The 18,370-nt window shown below is 38.2% G+C and overlaps 1 protein-coding gene across 2 annotated transcripts in view; it reads right to left on the reverse strand.

Annotated features, from left to right (window-relative positions):
• The window catches only part of CHRM2 (cholinergic receptor muscarinic 2), a 393,752-nt gene that overhangs the window by 121,288 nt on the left and 254,094 nt on the right, over positions 1-18,370 (reverse strand). Inside the window, exon 5 of one of the 2 annotated variants that reach the window (XM_057549479.1) lies at positions 15,107-15,153. The exons of the other annotated variant lie outside the window; for it this stretch is intronic. The gene's annotated coding sequence lies outside the window, so the exon portion shown is untranslated. The remainder of the gene's footprint in view (positions 1-15,106; positions 15,154-18,370) is intronic. 2 annotated transcript variants of the gene reach the window in all.

The following is an 18,370-nucleotide window of genomic DNA, read 5'->3' on the forward strand; positions in this document are numbered from 1 at the left end:
GGGCTTCCCTGGTGGCACAGTGGTTGAGAGTCTGCCTGCTAATGCAGGGGACACGGGTTCGACCCCTGGTCTGGGAGGATTTCACATGCCACGGAGCAACTAGGCCCGTGAGCCACAACTGCTGAGCCTGCGCATCTGGAGCCTGTGCTCCGCAACAAGAGAGGCCACGATAGTTAGAGACCCGTGCACCGCGATGAAGAGTGGCCCCCACTTGCCGCAACCAGAGAGAGCCCTAGCACAGAAACGAAGACCCAACATAACAATCAATCAATCAATCAATAAATCTTTAAAAAAAAAATCTACAAACAATAAATGCTGGAAAGGGTGTGGAGAAAAGGGAACCCTCTTGTACTGTTGGTGGGAATGTAAATTGATACAGCCACTATGGAGGACAGTATGGAGGTTCATTAAAAAACTAAAAATAGAACTACCATACGACCCAGCAATCCCACTACTGGGCATATACCCTGAGAAAACCATAATTCAACAAGAGTCATGTAACACAATGTTCATTGCAGCACTATTTACAATAGCTCGGACATGGAAGCAACCTAAGTGTTCATCGACAGATGAATGGATAAAGAAGATGTGGCACATATATACAATGGAATATTACTCAGCCATAAAAAGAAATGAAATTGAGTTATTTGTAGTGAGGTGGATGGACCTAGAGTCTGTCATACAGAGTGAAGTAAGTCAGAAAGAGAAAAAGAAATACTGTATGCTAACACATATATATGGAATCTAAAAAAAAAGAAAAAAAGAGGTTCTGACGAACCTAGGGGCAGGACAGCAATAAAGACGCAGACGTAGAGAAAGGCCTTGAGAACATAGGGAGGGGGAAGGGTAAGCTGGGATGAAGTGAGAGAGTGGCATGGACATATATACACTACCAAATGTAAAATATATAGCTAGTGGGAAGCAGCCGCATAGCACAGGGAGATCAGCTCGGTGCTTTGTGTCCCCCTAGAGCGGTGGGATAGGGAGGGTGGGAGGGAGGGAGACGCAAGGGGGAGGGGATATGGGGATATATGTATACGTATAGCTGATTCACTTTGTTGTACAGCAGAAACTAACGCACCCTTGTAAAGCAATTATACTCCAATAAAGATGTTAAAATAAAAGTCACATTTCTTAATCAACAAATATGCAAAGATGTGACATATCTTAGAAAAATGTTCATATTGTTTATCTCATTTGGGTAGTAGATGGAGATCTGGCAGGTTAATAACTGACATCCTCACTACAAAAATCCATTGAGTCTAGAATCAGTAGCTTAGGTTCTTCTTGGGGTGCAGCCAATTAATGGCATAAAGAAGTTAATAAGTAGTCATTTGTGGTCTATGCTGTAACAAAAAGTTCTCTCAGGTATCCAATTGTGGGGTCATTTTCAGTTTGCCAAATGATGGAATTTCAGTACAGAATCAGCTTTTCTTTTAAACTAAGGAATAAGAGCATCATGTGTATAAGAACCCCCTAAAATAAAATTGTTCATTTTTGAGAGCAATAGTCTATGCCCACTAGCCTAGAGTTAAAATTATACAGATTGTAAAGTTTGAGAGATTACTAAATATATATTCAAGATATGGAAATTCAGAATTGCATACTATTCCTTAGTGGTAAGCTTCCTGAGAATAAAAACTGTGATATTTTGATATAGCACAACAAACTCACCATGAACCATAAATCGGCCAATTGAAACTTCAGCACATAAAGGTTGTTCAACATATAAATTAAAAGAATTTTCTACTCTTCTGTAACTGTTTTATGTCTGTTCTTATGTTAGCAACCAGATTTGAAGCTCTTTGAAACCTTTTACTATTGTGTCCATCTTTATAATTAACAGTGCTAGGTTCCTTTAACAAATAAAAACAAATAGTGTTCATTTTAGCCTTTTAATTTACTGCTTTGTATAGACATATGATAGCATCACTTTCTCTACCTTCGAATCTACTTCACTCAGTATATATTGAATAAATCCTTAACATCCTTTCTATTTACTACGTGTCAAAATACGTCCCACCCTTTCTGATCAGCTACTTCTTTCTCTGACCTTGACAGTGAATTAGTCACGGGAACAGTCTCATCCTTTCTCCAACAGGGTCACAGGAAGGTCTCCACATAATCTGTTAATTCACACACACACACACACAAACAACTGAATACTCAATTTAACTGTCTTATAGATTTAATTAACAATGTGAGAGAATGAACTGCATGAATGATAAAATCAATGTACCAAAAAATTGGTTACTGATATGACCTAACAATCTCTTCTACTAGTTGTATTTAATGCTTGTCATTAGAGATAGCTTGTCATCAGATTGAGAGTATTTTCTAGATTTAACATTGCACTGAAAACATTTAACAACTGATAAATTTTTGTTTTCATTTCTACAAGCACATGATGATAACATGAGCTTATCAGACAAGCATTCCAAAAAACCATCTCTATGGACTAAGAGAAATACATAAACCTTGAGAAAAAGATTTCATAATCTTCGATGTTAATTCTAACATTCTGTTCTTCTATTAAATTCATTATCAACTCTTCAGGTAAAGTATCTAATGACCAGAAATAAGATCACTTAGAATTTATTTATTGCCTTTGCAATGTGGCCACTGCTGACATCAGTAGCAATCCCTAAGTACTTAAGAGAGGAATGTATATCCTAGCATAAGCCGGCTTTTGTGATTCCACTACAGAAATGGGCCGCAAAATTAGAAAGAATGTTGATTTTAGACAGAGATGACATTTAGAATTTTATTTTCTTTTGGCCAGCATTCTTATTTTTAAAAAATCCTGATAAAAAACACATTGAGGGGAGAAATAAGTGAAGGATAAAAGTGGGGAGAAATAGTGATTAGGTTTATACGAAAGTAAAAATGAAAACATGCAGATATGCAAATATGAGCTCGCTCCTGTGAAATACCACAAAAGCCATGTCTGTTTTCACTTCTTATGACTACTTTTAATGCTTGCTATAAATGGCTCTAACAGTGGTGCAGCCATGACCCTTTAGTTACACTCTGAGTTACACCTAGGTATTCAGAAGGCAAACACAGAAAACAAAAAGCAGAGATATGAATAAAAGATAAACTGCTTTCAATTAAGAAAAATGACCTAAAACTGCTTTCCAGTTCAGGAGCTCATTTATTATAAATCTGCCTTTGTTTGTCACCACTTGGCAATTTTACTTCTTAAAGGGATATAGTGTGAGAGTTTTTGAGTTTGGGAACAAATGTGAGTTGAAAATAAACTGTATATATGAATATACATACGCAATAGCAGTTTGCCATGAATATGCCAGTAAATAACTAAATGTATACCTTCAGTTCAGATCTCTCTACTAAGACTGGTATATCCATTAGCTTATCCTAACACTCCTCTAAGTATGTATTGCTTTTCTCAAACACAAATATTCAAACTAAAATAATCATCCTTCTTATTGAGTCTGGCCCCAGCTCTGTCAGCCCCATCGCCTACCCTAGAAACCTAACTGCTCTTCAGGCCTCATTATTTTGTCCAACCTACCACTATCACAACCACCACTCACCCAATCACCCAGGCCAACCTATCCTTTCTTTTTAGTATTTTTCCAATCCATCCCCTCTTTGTATTGACTTGGTTTGGGGGCCATGGCCCTTTCTTACCATGGTGACTTATTTGTTCTCCCTCTTTTCAGTCTTTCTTCTGTCTAAATCACTTTGCATTCTTCAATCACAGTCATTTTTCTTAGATACCAATCAATCATTTCTCTCCCTTGATTAACCTTTAATGATGCCTCACTCCTCTAAGCTCAGCCTTGGTAAGGCAAATATTAAAGACTCTTGACAGTGTGCCATTGCCAACCTATGCAGCCACATTTCCACCACTCGCCCCCCATCACTCTTTAGTCTAGTCGTTCTGGACTACTTTAATAAACACATCATTTTCTGTCCTCTGGTGATTCTTCAACTTCATCTGAGGTTCCATAACCCTAAAGATGTTCTTGTGTACTTTTTCATTCTTAGCTAGAACCACTCTGGATACGTGGATGTGAGTGCACACATGAACACACACACACACAAACACACACACACACACATGCAAGGCAGAATTACCAACTCTAAAAGCACTGGGGCCTTATATCTCTCTGGATTGTACCTGCTTACAACTTAGTGAATAATCTTCCAGACTGGAGATTACCACGTTCTACCTAGAAAAGTAATCCTTCCTAGTGAGAAAATTAATGTTGCCTTTAGATACACTGGAAGATTTCATCATAATGTTGGACTAGACTAGGGAATTCAGAGAAGTCATGAGACTTGAGAAAAGCAAGACTTGCTTTAACCTCTTATAACCATTGGGAAATCATGTCCCATCTCTCAGAGAATTGTGGGGCAGGGCCTCTCTTTGTAATAGAAAACTGAGACTGACTTTCCAAATGTCTCTGATGAATATCATCTCAGATCTTCCAGAGGTCACCTAGTTCAGTGCTCTCACTTTCAAATGAGACTGAAGCCCAAATGAATGTGACCCTCTCTCTCAATAGTTCTACTACTACTGTTGATTTATTTTTCCTTTAGAAAGATTTAGAGGTAATTTTCCCAATGCTCATATGTTTTCATTTCCCTCTTGCATTATCTGTGAAGAAATAGATAAGTCTTTATTATACCATTGACACCCTAGACTATATGAAGCATGGAACAGGTAACAGAAATTTTATATTCAAGACAGTCCACCCAAGAAGTCCCCCCAACCTGTCACAAATCACACATTCCCCCAGCTCCCTGGCAGGTGTATCAAATTAATTGATTTCACTGATCGTCTACAGCTTCATGACTTGCATGGCCAGAAGCAGAGTTTATATTCCTAAAACTACTAGAATCCAATCCATGTTTATATGATAGTGACTATGCTTTTTTTCCTCATTAAATTCTTTATTTGGACATCACATATATTGAAAAAATTGTTTACAGGTGCTTGAACATCTCACTGGATTCTTTACTTTTTAAAGGTGTGAAAGAGGTTTACAAGTGTGTTTCATTAAACCAAGCAAAGCTGTGTCAAGACAGTATCACTGCAATAATTGTATGCATCAGTGAAAGGGCATATTAATCCATCAAACACAATTTGGCATCTGAGCCCTTTGCCATAAAAAAGGAAAAAGTGATTTACCAAAGGAATATCATTTTAGGGGCTATGGGCAGGGTGAGGAGGGTATAGTAGTAGGGAAGTTTCAACTGAGTGAATCTTGCTAGTGCAACCAAGAGAGATAGAGGGGAATTGGCAAATTAAGACAGAAACTCCAATTGTTTACTAACAGAGTTATATTATATTTAATTTCAGAGAATACATACTAAGAAGTGGAAACTGAATCATAGATAGAAACAGTATGGCCAGAAGAGTAGAAACATCAGAAAATGTTCATAGAACCTGCCTATCAATTCTGCATTTTAAATACAACTCTGGACTAATGGAGAGATGGGAATGGAATGAGGAAAAAAAGGCTGTAGTTACAAGTGTACACCAGGAGGAAAAATTGGGGGATTGAATTGCTAAAAACTGGAGGATTTCAAATTACATTTTATTTTAAGAGGGTTCTACAATGTTTTCAGGGCTTAGATTCTCATTATACATGTTCAAAAGTATGTATTATAGGACACATATAAATTTTATCAAACTGGAAAAATGAGACCTATTTTAAGCACACAGTTTTATATCTCTACCCACAGGCCTGCTGTGAAAATCAAATGAGAACAATATTGTGAAAATATTTTGTATAATTTTATAACATTTTGAAAATATTATCTCCAGGAATATTTGAATCCATAAAGATAAAATATTCTGCCCTATTTCCTTTCCTTATCCTAGAAAAAATTTCCCAGTCTAGGATAAGAAGAGATGCCTAGATATTCCAAAGCTCTGTGAGTTACGGAATACTGACTTAGGGGGAAAAAACATTTAAAATAAGCTGCAGTACAAATGTAAAGCCCATTCAACAACAGCCTTCAGTTTGTTAATTTCGTCATGTCCCTACTTGACAACAATGACCATCAGGTGAAGAAATACTTGTCCTTTCTGAAGAATTCTTGGGGATTGATGGATGGCCACAGCTAAGTGCTGGATGATTATGGAACGTATTAATAGCTTACATATGGTTTATAGTTTAAGAGTATTAAGAACATTTTTCCAATTGAAAAATAAATGCATACACATTGTACAAGTTAAAATAGAACTCCAAAAAATATAAAGTGAAAGTCCACTATGTTTTTTTCTGAGAGATAACCAATATTATGTTTTCTGTATGTCTTTTGGGATTGTTTTTATTTACATGTTACCCTTTATATATCTATTATGATAATCATGATGCTATCACTGGTATCATCCTATATACAGAGTGGTCAGAGAGGATATTTTGAGATCAGATACTTTTGTTTTATGATATAAATACTTTGTAATCTCCTATGGTTTTGCATAATGAGTCACATGAAGGGGTGTTGCCTCCAAGCTGAGCATAGTTCAATGATGATAGAACCAAGAAGAGCCAAGAGGGCTTTTTGATGGGGAAGACTATGGCTTTAGAGTGAGAAAAAAGATAGAATGAATTAGGCAAGAGTCAAGAGCAGAGGGAGTGTATAGCCAGAAAAAAAAGGAAAATTGAGGAATAGAAATAAAAAAGAAGTGCAGAATAAAATAGGAGTATTTATGGAGACGAGTGTTCCAGACCAGTAATCAATTACAATCACTTCAACTACCAAGAGTTCCTTTCCTCCTTATCTACCATCTTCCTTCTTCTTAGGAAGGATGGAGCTTCCGGGTCAACGCAACCCCTCAGCCCATTCCCTATTTGCCTTGGGTAGAAAGGTAGTCTATCAGCAGAAGCACAGTTTGGAAATTAAGCTGAGGTGGTTCTATTATCAAGTCAAAGGCTTATTTGAAATGCCCATAACTCATCCTATGAAAGACTGCAGGATAGGAGAGATCCACCCACTTGGCTTCAAGGTTGGATCCAGGAACCATAATATTCAGTGGTCCCAACGAGCCTGACTGTGAGGCACAACCTCTTGATGAAGTTAAACCTTATCAGGGAGCAACCGAGGAAGGGGGAAGTTAGCCCTGGTAACCTTGTCCTAACTGGTAAGTCCATGGCCTAAATGATGACCCACGGGTAGAAGGAGAGAAAGATTTGCACCATTATCTTGACTCTAAGTCATTATGATCAACCAATAGTATTATTTTAATTAAGGTAAGTGATTGTTTCAGAAGCCCTGGGGCATAATGGAAGGATGGCATTTGCTTCCTGCCTTCTCAGAAAAGTCTTTGGGGAAGTCTTTGCAACACCGTCCCCAGTCTAAAAGGATCAGCCCTAGAAAGACAACAGGATTAAGGAAGATGTGGGTGCCACTGTCAGTGAAGTGGGGGAGGACAGAGGGCAGATTGTAAGAGGGTGACGAGCAGAGAAGAGGACCATTCCCAGAAGTCTGATGATAATTTCAAGGAAGTCAATGGAATGGCAGCTTTGAGAAGACAGAAGAGCAAAATAGAGGGACTTTTGTTTGTTTCATAGGATGGAGGATAGAAGAGGTAGGAACCCTTAATCTAATTTCATTGTAAAAAACTTTGGTTACAATTCCTTATTATTTTTCCTTCCTTGGCATCACTCTTAGACATCCCCAAATACATACAAATTTTCTCCATCTTGGTGCTTAAGCCTTAACATATTTACACCCAAATGAACTCATTGACACTGATTTGTCTGTTTGCTTATTTGTTTTTAAGCTTAGGCCTTAATTCTCCATTCTGCTCATGCCATGGATCTTTCCCCTGCCCTTGATCTTTGTTTATTGGTCTGCACATTCTTGGTATTCAGGGACCATCAAGCATGATAACACAGCTAGGGTCTCACAAGACCAATATCATCTCACTGAAGAGCAAGACAACAATTTTCCTTTATTTGTCATAGAAAGTAAATCTTGTTCTTCCAATCTTCTTAAAGTATATTCTCAATTCATGTGTCAAAGCAAGGACTATAATCGACATTAAATAAATTAAATGAAACACAATTCACCAACTATCAATAATTTAAGAAAAAAGGACTTCATTGAATATAAATTATCATCAGAATTACCCAATGCATGTGCCTTTCCCCTCATCTTTCAAAATCAAACTTGGCATTTATCTAAGATGATATAATTCGTTCATTCATTCAACCAGCATTAATATCTACTATATACCAGATACTATTTTAGGCCCTGATGATTCAGTGGTACATTAGAGTTCTTGCCCCTACCTTCTAGTGGGATATTAAAGACATAAACTAAAAGTTACATAAACAACTGCATTAAATTCTAGGAAGGAAATAGACAAGGTGCTAAGATTGCTTATAAACCAAGCCATTATTTTAGACTGATTCACAGGGAAAGGCTTTCTGAGGAGTGGCAGACAATCAGACTGAATAATGAGAAGATGCTTTCCATGCTAAGCATGAGAAGGTTCATACGAAGGGAACAGTAAATGGTGTAAACTCTAAGCAGAAACCTGCAAGCAGAAACGGGCATATCATGTTCCAGAAACTGAAAGACAAACCAGTGGGGCTAAAACCTCATGGAAACAGAGAGCAGCTCAAGATGAGTCTGGAGAGGTGAGAAGTTCTAGATCATGCACTGAAGATCATGATAAGCAGTGTAATGAGGGGAGGGAGGGAAGAATCAAAAATAAAGCATCACAAACACTCTCTCAGCCAGGAAATCAGGCTTACCATCATCAATAATAAGTCATGTTGATAGCAGATACCCTTGGTCTTCTGTGATCTTCCTCCCCAGAAAACCATAGCCTTAATCTAACCATAAGAAAAACACCAGACAAACCAAAATTGAAGGACATTCTACATAATGCATAACCAGGACTCCTCAAAGCTTTCAAGGTCATCAAAAACAAGGAAAACCTGAAATTGTTACAGAGTCAAAGAGTCTAAGGTGATAGACATGACAACTAAATATACTGTTATCTGGAAGGGATCTCAGAGATGTTAATCAAAGAGAGATGCCAGGCAAGTGGGAATGGATATCTAGATGACACCTAAAGAGTAAATGAGAAAGTAGAATAGTGGTTCCCAGGAGCTGGTTGAGGGTATAGAATAATGGATACAGAGTTTCAGTCTGGGATGGTGAAAAATTTCTGGAGATGGATAATGGTAATGGTTGCATAACAATGACAATATACTTTATGTCACTGAACTGTGCACTTTAAAATGGTTAAAATGTTGTTTTATATTATGTATGTATATATTTTGCTGCAATTAAAAAAAAGTAAAATTACTCTGGGTGCAGGAACACAAGTACTTATTTCATTATCCCTTTCTGTATTACAAATGTAATAAAGAACACCAAAGTACACACTAAAAGTGCTGTAAAGAATGATGAAGTTTGAGAGGGAAGCCTATTCTAGGTGGAAGGTCAAGGAGAGTGTCTCTGAGATAGTAACTTTCAGTTGCTTCATCTTTTTATATGTGTCCTTCCCAGAACCTCTTTTCTTTAAACACTGTTGGCCCCTTTAGGACCACTTCTAAGGATGATAATGTGACCTAGAGACAAAGACACTGGCTTGCATTTGAATCCTAGCTCCAGCTCCTACTGGCACTATGGCCTTGTTTGTGTTATTCAACCTTTCTAAACCTCTTTTTCCTTACCTGTAAAATGGAGATAAAGTTTATCTTGAAGTTTGGTGCAGACTGAGTAAGGTTATATGTGTGTGTGTGTATATATATATACATATATATATATATACATATATATATATATATATATATATATATATACACACACACATATATAGCAATTGGATCATAAGATGTACTCAATAAAGGGCAGCTTTAATATAGACAGTATATTTGAAGAGAGACATCTGTCATAGTCTACTTCAAGTGGGCACAGCCAGAGTGGCAAACCCTGCACTCTCTTCAGGCTGGAAGGATCTATATCTCACTAGAGCAGAACCCATGGTTTCTGGCTATCAGGATGAAGGCAGTCCTCTGGGGCTTCTCCCTACAACAACCCTGATAAACAGACTGTTTCTATTCATGATCTTTCTGCCTCTGAGTCACAAGTTCGCACCACTGCAGAACATGGCAATTTCCTATTGAGTACTGACACCCTTTTGGGATTCTGCAAAAGAAATCTACTTAATTTGAAACATAGCCAATGATCATAAAAAATACTCTGTTCAGAACCTTCTTTTTTTCCTCAGAATATACGATCAATATCATCGGTTATTCTTAGCTATGCAGTCACAGGCCTACATTGCCTTATACTACATGAAAGACCGCTGAGCTGATATCATGGTTCTGATTCCATGTGACCACACCTTTCCTTAGATTACATGTCAGTCACCTCCTTCCCAATCTACCTCAGCAGGATACAAGTCAGCACTTCCAGAAATCATATTTAAGTGCAAACTAGACATTTCTTAACTCTCTCCAAGGTTAGGAATATATTATTTCAGTTTTGAAGGAATTTCTTTGAAAATCTGGCAATAACTTTAACCCATGACTTCCAGGTTAAAAAAAAAAAAAAAAAAGACCTACAGGACAATTAATTGTGAGGTTCATGCTGAACTTTCATGGAAAACAATGAGGAACACCTGGCTATGATAAGGTATGCTAGGGCAGGGAGAATTCTTTATATTCTTCACTGGGTAATCCTAGTCAATTGAGAAAATATCCAAGGTCTCAAGTCAGCGTTATGTTTGTGAAATATCTCTGGGTCCAAAAGGAATAAGTAAGTCGGTCTAACAATACAAGAAACATAATTTAAAAGTATGTTCAATATAGGAAAAATAGCATCCCGGTAACAGTACTATACAGATAAACTAAATAAATACAGTTGGGAGATTTTATCTGAATCTCAAAGTACTGTAAATAACAATAATAATTTTAGTATACTTCATTTGGATAGCATTTTAAGTGGTTATAAAAGGCTTCCAAATTTATCTATTTTGATTCTTGAATAATCTTATGAAGTCAGAAGTATGGTTATTGGTAATATCCATTATAGAAATGAAGAAGCTGCAGAATTGGATGATGTCCTGAGAGTCACTTTTTTGGAAAAAGATACATTGTACTTGGATTGGAAAAACTGATTTGTTTCCTGGTTCTGTCATATACTTAAAGTTGAGATTGGGCAAACTCTTAAATACTCATATTCCTCACCTGGAAATCAATAATTAGCACTACCTCACAGGATTATAAATGTAGCAATAGAAGCAAAAAAAAATGTGAAGGCAGTAAATGTTAAACAGGCATGTCACGGCTATTCTCTTCCTTGGCTCAAGAAGAGCTAGGCATGCTCCAATGTCAAATCACCTCTGCATAAGAAGGAGGGGCTCCCCTGGGCACTCAAAGCTACCTGCAAAGGGCTAGCATTCGATCATGGCTGGACATTCAATCTCACACCACCAGCTAGTCTTCTCAGAACACATCTACCCATCAGCACTGAACACTGTAACAATATTCAAGATAAATACTTCTGAAGGAAATGAGGACAGACAAACAGGGCCATGAGACAGAAAAGTTCTTTTTTGAATAGGTGATCAGTTTTAACTGAAATAATCACACTAACATTGCTTTGAAGCTCCCAAGTCACTTTATTAAGAAGAATAATTATTCTTATGATTTTCCCATTGGGGGAAATAAAACAGATCCTAGCCCCAAGTTAAACTAAGGAAAACTGTGAGGCAAGGGGCTCATCAACAGACAGTCTGAGCAGGAAATGCTAATCTCTCATTTCTCAAAATTCATTCCCTAGCAGAGAGAACTTCTGCCCTGAGGACTGAGGGCTGATAATTGGTGTGACTTGAAAAATGTTATTCTTAGTCATCTATGTAATTTCTTTCTGAAAACCTGCTAAAATATTTCTCACTGAATTCCCATAGCTTCCAACAGCATAGGTCAACTGCTCACTTTAGGCTGAAGAAAGGATTAAACCAGGAAGGTTCTCAGAGGTTCTCACATCTCTCCTCTCCCCAGTGCAGACATGGGCATGAATGTATAAATTTATCAGATGTCACGGGAAGGGGGGATTTTGCTCCTGTCCATTTTAAGACAGTAAGGCCTTCCTTAAGTTTCACCATTAGGAGCCCATGGACTAAGCTGTGATTTGATACTCTAGTCTTGTGGGTAATGACAGTGCACAGGTAACATTCAATTGTTTAAATACAGCAGGGCAAAGCAACACATCCAGCAGAGCCAGGGTAAGGAAGAAAAAGAGGGCTAGAATTGTTAATCTGTTGCTGAGGTAATTGCAGCATATCCGTAGGTCCCAGAGAGCACTCCTTAGGGCTTCCAGGGGGAAGCCTTATGTTTCACCCAGAGGATTCAAAAATCCCATAGGTAGCTTTACTTCAAATCTGCCTTTCCAAAGATTCTCCAGCTGGGGTTGTCTCTGTGAATCAAGGGAGGCCATCAAAGCACCTCCCAGGACAAAGAACTTGTCCTCTCTGTATCTATTTCTTCAAATGTAACAAGGAGCCACAGTCAGATAATCAGATATTTCCAAGTAAAATGTAAAACGTATATATCCGGAGTATCTCACAAAGGTGAGCTGCTTCACAGAGATCAAGCATCAGAGACTTTTTCCTCATCTTCCCTGAGTGGACACTTGATTTCCTGAGGAGGTAGACAGAATTATTCCTATGAGGCAGGGTTAGTGGGGTTTTGAGTTCCATAATGAATTCCCTGTTTTTTGAGGGTGAGTTAATTCAAGAGAAAAGTTTGGATCCATCATTCTTAATTTACATTTCTGTAACCCATCTAGAAGATTTATCACCAACGAGTTCCCAGTTGACTTCTGTTGCACACTCAAGGGCATTTCGGGCAATGACATAGTGGGTTTTCTGTGAGGAAGGAAGGAAAACACAACTGGATAAGAGTTGGGCTTTCTGAATTCTCAGCCAAGCTGTATCGCCCTGGACTAATCACCTGAGATTGCTAATTGTGAATTTCCTCAATTAGTTATTATCCCCCTTTTAGAGTTTTTATGAAAATGAAATGAGGCAATGGATCTAGTAATTCATTGTAAAATTGAAAAGTGTTTTTTTAAACATAGTATTGTTTATTGAAATTATCATGTAATAACCCACAAATATGACTTCAAGAGAGTAGGAATCGGGCTTCCCTGGTGGTGCAGTGGTTGGGAGTCTGCCTGCCAATGCAGGGGACACCGGTTCAAGCCCTGGTCTGGGAAGATCCCATGTGCCGCGGAGCAACTAGGCCCGCGAGCCACAATTACTGAGCCTGCGCATCTGGAGCCTGTGCTCCGTAAAAAAAGAGGCGGTGATAATGAGAGGCCCGCGCACCGTGATGAAGAGTGGCCCCCACTTGCCACAAGTGGAGAAAGCCCTCGCACAGAAACGAAGACCCAACACACCCATAAATAGATAGATAGATAAATAAATAAATAAATAAATAAATAAATAAATAAATAAATAAAAGAGAGTAGGAATCAAGCACAAAGATGAAAAGATGGACATGTGTTCCGAAACCCAAACTGAGACACCTGATCTACTAGGTGTATATACATGGGACAACAGAATACAGAATTTATCAATTAGAGCCACTACAACAAATCAAGTTTCCTTAACCCAAACTACATGATGTTAGGCTATTATGCTTCACCCATTTTGCCTTAGTTCCAACTAAGTAGAAGTAGTTACACTTTGAGAAGGAATACAAGTATCTGTGAAGCTTCTTCTAAAAGAAGGGTCAGAAAACTTTTTTGTAAAGTGCCAGACAGTAAGTATTATAGAAATGGAAAGCTGCATTTGGTTTCTGTTGCTCATGTTTCTTCTTCTTCTTCTTCTTCTTCTTTTTTAGCAACTCTTTAACAATGCAGAAACCATTCTTGGCTAGAGGCAGTACAGAAACAGATAGAGGCTGCTCTAAAACAATGCAATGATGAGCTTTGGGAACTCTAAAGACATGCAAATATAAGGGGTTATTTGCTCAAATCCACACTATTCTTCTTCTGACCTCCCAATGTGTACTTTACATATTTTGATACTTTTTCTTTACTCTGTTGTGATAGCCATTGCTTGATAAGTTATAGTAAAGTACAGCTATTCTCTTCATACCTTACATATACATATTTATAATCATTTTATGTAAATGTATATCTTCAAAATATCTTATATACAATAAGTACTCAATTATAATATTCGTTGTTGAAGCCATCTAGTCTATGATATATATTTGTTACAGGAGCCCAAGCTGACTAAGGCATTCCCCATTAATCCAGTAAAAGCATCTCACTCTTTAAATGCCCTATTAAATGAAGCTTCAGTTGGGTTAGTCCCACCTTTCTCCCCTACTGTTGCAGGAGTCCTAATATCTCTATTATAGTACCCATATATTGTGTATGATTGTTTATTCCTCACCTCATCTCCAAGGATAGTTTGTAAGGGCTGGTTATTCATCTTTGTATCCTAGATGTCCAACAGGGTACCTAATTTTGCAGTAAATGTTGAACAATAAATGAATAAACAAGTATTTCCACTGTATCAATACCTGTCCCTTACAAAGCACTTACATGTGCTTTCTATACAATAACTGATAATATTGAAGGGAGATAGAAAAGTAAGCTTTAAATACAGAATGAGAATGATACTGACATGAGTGACGGATTGTTTTTTCTCAGTTTTAAATACGGATAATATCCTCTTTACATGAATACATATACATATATATATATATGTATATATATAAAATCTCTGGGATTTAAGCTTTTTTCTGGGAGGGGTGGAGTCGAAGGGAATTCCTAGTCCTGCTCATCGGCTCATCTTTTTGAGCAAGCTGTCTTCCATCCAGCCCTCTCTGAAACCCACAGGTGTTCCACAGACAGAGAAGGTAGAAAACGTTGGGGTCCGATTGATTCTCCCTTTCCTCCATCGTTAAGGAGGTGCAATCTGCCAAAGAAGGATTGCCATCCCTCGCCAAATCTTTTTTCTCCGAACCTATATGAAGATGAATGAAACATTTCCTAAAAAGGTGGAGGCAAGTCAGCTTCCAGTCTCCTCAAATACAGTTTCACGGAAAACAAAGTCTCATTTGTCCTCTGATGGGTTACTTACCGGCACCAGCTAATGCACCAGCTTGCTGATAAGCTTGGGAGCTCACACTGGAGAAAAATAAAACAAACAAACAAACAAAATGATTTCCTGAGATTTTTGTTGAAATGTTTCATTTAAATTTCAGGTCTTCATTTGTGTGGAATTCTCTCCTAGTGAGGCAAGATAAGCAGCTTTATTTCTTGGCAAAAAACCCTTTTGATTTTGCCACTCAGTAACCCCTAAAGAGAATACAGTATTTACAAACAAGGATCTGACATGTTCTCCTATAACTTTCTTGTCCTCTCAGTTTCAAGCGCCTCTTAAAATAGCTTTGCAAGTGCCTTCCCAACATTCCCCAGGAGCACATCACATTCCAGTGTAAGTGACAGTGGTCTGAGAGAGCATTCTGTCACCTCATTGTGAATTTCTCTGGACCATGAAATACCCGGTGTCCCAGACAACACCAATTCTTAACTCATCTCCAATTGCTTCTCCTCTCCATTTTCCTCTGATATAAAACAAAGCAAAAAGACAACCAAAACAATGGGCATTTCATTTTGAAAATATTTGTGGAAAAGCTGATTACATTTATGGTTATCAAGACTTCAGGATGAAGTAATCTGCTATTTGGGAAAAAAAGTACATGGACAGAATTAGGAGAGATGACATCAAACTACAGCTTTCCAATTTGTCTCTTTTTCTTGCACTAAAGATACTGCATGAACAATTTTTGCCAATTTGGCAGGAGAGTGACAATTGAGTTTCCTAATGACCTCACAAAATGGAGAAACAGAATAAAGAGGTGGATTTCGATGTCATTTCTAAAAGGTTTTATCTATCATATTTCCCTCTGCTTTTTAAAATTTGCCATACCTCTCCAGGGAAAAAATGCATTGTGTAATTTGTTTTCAAGTATGTTTTATTATGTAAAGTTAAAAGATTGAGTTGATATCGTTTGATGAACATCAACATTATTTTAAAAAATATTGGTCCAAATAGATAACTGCAAGGAGTTGAAAACTCTATTTACATGCAGCTCAGTAGCACAAATGGATAGATGAGATCTCCAAAGCTTCTGGAAAGCAAGAAAGTAGATACTTTCAAGATTGAAGTAGCTCATTGAACCAGGGTTGATTCTCAGCAAGAACCCAGAAGAATGACATAATGGTCAGTCCTTATTATGATAGGTTGGCCCCCATATCATACCTGTCATTAAAGTTTTGACATTCACTCTTGTTTAAACCTCAGCATTTCCAACAAAATCTTACCACTAAATCATGAGACCCCCTTTGCAAAACATCAGGGAAGCAGAAGAGGGGAGATGGAAAAAGAATCAGAAGTCCCACACAAATGAGAAAGACTATCAAGGGGATTATACAGCTCAGATCTTTCTTAGAAAGAATTAAACTCAAGGATTAAAAATAATCTCATGGAACATTTCACAGGGGTAGTCATGATGGGGTAATGAAATTGAAAATGGATTGGGTATCAAGATGTTCAGGCCCCAAATCCTGGCTCTGTCACCTTAAATCATTGTCACCCACAGGACAACTCACTACTGTTTCTTGCTCACAGTCTCCTTAACTGTAAAATAAAGGTATAAGACTAGATAATGTTGAACACTTCACTAAACTCTTGACTCTATGAATTTGAAGGAACTAAAGGCAAACTAGCAATGGTACAATGGTCTCCAAAATGCATATTCTTAACCACTACTTTATACTGCCTGACAGTGGAGTATGCCTTTTGGGGGACACTGGAACATCAAGTCAGGGAAAGACGTCCAAGCCTTTTCTTACTAAGCTCTCTAGTTGGTGGTGAAGGCCAGTGGAAGTTTCAGGCTGCCAGGGAGCACAGTTCCACTATAACTGCTGAGGCTGCAGCAGTGTTGCTATGGGAGAATGCTAAGCTTGGGTAAGGCACGGGGTAAAAGTGGGTGTGTGAGTGTAGTACCTTCCCCTAGCAGTATTCCTGTGTGATGATAGAGAGGGGTCGGGTAGGAGGGATAGTGGAGGCATAAGCAATGTGATTTGCACAAAGTACATGTTAAGTAAATATTTGTTGAATAAATGAATAAAAGAACAAATAAATGCATACTCCAATTCTATGCATAAGACCAAGGCTATACAGTATGGCAAGGTATGCAGAATGGTACTCCATTTCATGATGTAAATCATTCTCCATCTTTGGTCATATATCTTGTACATGGAGTCAAGCAGAAAGAGTCAGTGGTACTGTAAGTCCATCCTAGTGTGAAAAAAAAAATGGTGTATTTAAATCATATGTGATCTGTGCTAGCTAAAATTTGTTTCAACATACTCTACACATAATAACAATCAAGATGGGTCCCTTTAAAAGTTCATGTAGCTTTTTTCAAGAGTCCATCATCCAGCTTGGGGGAGGCGGGGGGTGGGGATGGCAGCGGCGGCCTTAGAACGAGGCCCAGCAAATGCGCAGCTACCGCGCTGCTGAAAAGTGCTTGCGCCCTGTCCGTGGACCACCTGGCCATAGGCGTGACTGGCGTGTGCGTGCGCACGTGCCAGGGAGACTGTGGCCCCAGCCCCAGCCCCCACCAATGAGAGGGCCCAGCCAGCCCTCGGCTGCGTGGGTGGCTGGCAGGGAGGGCGTCGGCCCAGTTGTGTCACTCTTCCCATCCACCCCGCTGTTGACTCGTCCTCCCAACAGGGCAGAGAGTTGCCACAGTGTGCCAGACTTGGAGGGACAGATGATTAAGTGTAAAGGAGGATTCTGGCAGTTGGGCTGATTATATAAAAGAAGACATAAGACATCTTTAATACTCAGCAGGATGCTTGGCATATAAGGCAAAAGGACACCTTCAAGATGGTGGAGGAGTAAGATGTGGAGATCACCTTCCTCCCCACAAATATATCAGAAATACATCTACATGTGGAACAACTCCTACAGAACACCTATTGAATGCTGGCAGAAGACCTCAGACTTTCCAAAAGGCAAGAAACTCCCTACGTACCTGGATATATATATATTTTTCCTTTTTCTCATTTGTGAGTGTGTATGTGTATGCTTCTTTGTGTGATTTTGCCTGTATAGCTTAGCTTTTACCATTTGTCCTAGGGTTCTGTCTATCCGTATTTTTTGTTTTTTTGTTTTTAGCACTTGTTACAATTGGTGAATTTGTTTTTTGGTTTGGTTCCTCTCTTCTTTCTTTCTTTCATTATTTTATTACTTTTTAATGCTTTTTATTTTTAATAATTTTTTTATTTTAATAACTTTGTTATGTTATTTTATTTTATGTTATTTTATTTT

This window comes from Balaenoptera acutorostrata, chromosome 7, assembly GCF_949987535.1.
Source record: "Balaenoptera acutorostrata chromosome 7, mBalAcu1.1, whole genome shotgun sequence".
NCBI lineage: Eukaryota > Metazoa > Chordata > Mammalia > Artiodactyla > Balaenopteridae > Balaenoptera > Balaenoptera acutorostrata.